Source organism: Ambystoma mexicanum, chromosome 3q, assembly GCF_040938575.1.
Source record: "Ambystoma mexicanum isolate Mex_15411 chromosome 3q, UKY_AmexF1_1, whole genome shotgun sequence".
Classification (NCBI taxonomy): domain Eukaryota; kingdom Metazoa; phylum Chordata; class Amphibia; order Caudata; family Ambystomatidae; genus Ambystoma; species Ambystoma mexicanum.
The window spans coordinates 827,005,577-827,008,089 of record NC_090926.1 but is presented as its reverse complement, the minus strand read 5'-3'; the positions used below and the strand labels follow the sequence as shown (position 1 = coordinate 827,008,089).

The 2,513-nt window shown below is 37.2% G+C and overlaps 1 long non-coding RNA gene across 1 annotated transcript; it reads right to left on the bottom strand.

Moving 5' to 3' along the window:
* Positions 1-236: 236 nt before the first annotated feature.
* Positions 237-1,063, bottom strand: LOC138583029 (uncharacterized). The gene is made up of 2 exons (XR_011305137.1): positions 634-1,063; positions 237-546 (listed from the first exon to the last, which is right to left on the bottom strand). It is a non-coding gene; the product is annotated as an uncharacterized lncRNA (long non-coding RNA).
* Positions 1,064-2,513: the final 1,450 nt, after the last annotated feature.

The window sequence follows — 2,513 nt, the reverse complement described above, 5'->3', positions numbered from 1 at the left end:
GGTTTTTTTACAGGATTTGTTGAAAATTTACGGGGTGCCGGGGAGAATAACAACCTTGACACTGGGTTGTTTTAACCTATGTAAATCCAACAGATTGTCCACAAGATTGTGGAACTCTCCCGTCCCCTGCACACCCTTTATACTGTAGAAACAGTCAATATTTCTATACAATGGTAATATTCAGTTTCTTTCAGAAAAAAGAAGAAATTAATGAGAGAAGCTAATTCATGACACTATTATAATAAAACAGAATGATGGGGACCATCGGTTTTAATTGAATTTTAAATTAATTGTTATAGATATGAATTTCAATTCATTCATCATCCAGTCTTTGTAAACATAATAACATAAATGTGTTCATTTTGAGGTTACATTCAATATTATAATACAAGGGCATACAAGGTACTCATCACACTTTCTATACAATAGGCTTTTCACATGGTATATCCAAAGAAAGTAATGATGAATATTTTCTCGACGCGTTTCGGGGTGTCCCCTTCTTCAGGAATTGATAGCCCTCTTCATTGCCGTTAATCTTTGTTTCGTCTATAATGTATGATACAATGATCAAATTTTAGATTCTCACTGATAACTGTCATTTAACTCTTGGGAGAAATTTTTAATAATAATCACCTGGATGTTCAATGTGGAATATCCTAACTGGATTTATTATCAATAGCAATATCAGCCCAATAATGGTTATTCAACCTGTAGATGTGATAAAAAGACAATAGGGAAAGCTCAATTAAAAACGGGATCTTAATTCATGAAGGAAAATCTAGTCATGTAATATCTAAGAAAAAATATTACCTTTCGGTATTTCTGTAAAAAGCTACTACATCCATGGAATGGGTCGCTGTGGTATGTAGAGAGTCCTCAGGTACGGAGGTAGTGCAGTAATGGGCGATTCCTCCACTCGTGTCTGTAAAAACACGTATATATACTATATTAGATACACGAAAACAATGGGGTGGGATCATTCTGTGGAGAGTATTCTGTGAAGGCCTCTAGGCTCATGATATGCAATTGGGGAGCTGTTTACAAAGGATTCTCTTACCTCCTTCCTGAGAAGATGGCCGGTGCTGTAGCTCGAACCGTTCTACACGGTTTTAGAAATGAAACCCAAGAGTCATTTCGACCCTCAAGTCAATAACATAACCATCAGAATGTTTGAAGAACAGATGATAAAAGATCTCAAAAGGGTTAATTTCACCAGAACAAGGAACTACAATACCAGGAGAAGGCAGAATGAAATCATCAAGAACCTTGCGGATGACAGAAGCCTGACCCTAAAACCGGCAGACAAAGGAGGGGCCATAGTTATTATGGACACTACATACTATGAGGAGAAGATTTTAGAGCTCCTAACAGATGAGAACACGTACATAAAAATTGAACAAGATCCGGTCAGAGAAATATCAAGCATTATTGAAACTACGCTTGAGGAAGCTGAGGACCAAGGATGGATTTCCAACAAGACTAAATTGTTTTTGATTAATGAACATCCTATTACTCCAATCTTCTATGGACTGCCAAAAATACATAAGAACTTGACAAAACCCCCCCTCAGACCGATTGTTGCGGGAACTGATAGTATCTTCAACCCACTAGCAGTTTATGTGGACAAGGCATTACAACCCATAGTCCAAACAACCACAACATATCTTAAAGATACCACAGATTTTCTCAATCACCTAGACACCTTAACAGATATTAACAGAAATGATCTACTGGTTTCGTTTGATGTACAGAGTCTATATACATGCATCCCACATCAAGACGGTTTGGAAGCACTCGAATGGTGTCTACTAAGAAATGAATGTGAAGCAAACAAAACCTTCCTAATGAAATTAAGCAAAATTATACTCATTAACAACTATTTCAGATACAGGACGCAGTACTATTTACAAGCATCAGGAACTTCAATGGGGTCAGCAATGGCCCCAGCCTATGCTAATCTATTCATGTACCATTTGGAGATGAAATGGATTTTGATACCAACAAAATTTAGCAAAAAAATCATCACCTGGAAAAGATACATTGACGATGTTTTCGTCATCTGGAGAGGACAACATCACGAACTAGAGGAATTCCTAAAATACATCAATTCAGGCCACGACAGAATCAAATTCACGATGGAAATTGGAACCCCTAAACTACATTTTTTGGACGTTGAACTAGAGATTGGGGAAGATGGGATAATCACCAATATTTATCACAAACCCACCGATGTTAACAACACGTTACACTTCAGGAGCCATCATCCGACGCATTTAAAGAATAATTTGCCCTACAGTCAATTCCTTAGACTAAAGAGAATTATCTCAACAACTGACACCCTGAGGAATGAAAACCTATTGATGACACAAAGATACAAGGAAAGAGGTTATCCAGAGTCTATCATCAAGAAAGCAGAAGAAAAAACACTCACATTGGAGAGGAAAGACCTCCGTATATCAAGAAATAGATCTAAGGAGATCCCATTTCTCTACGCTTTAAGATATTCAGCACAG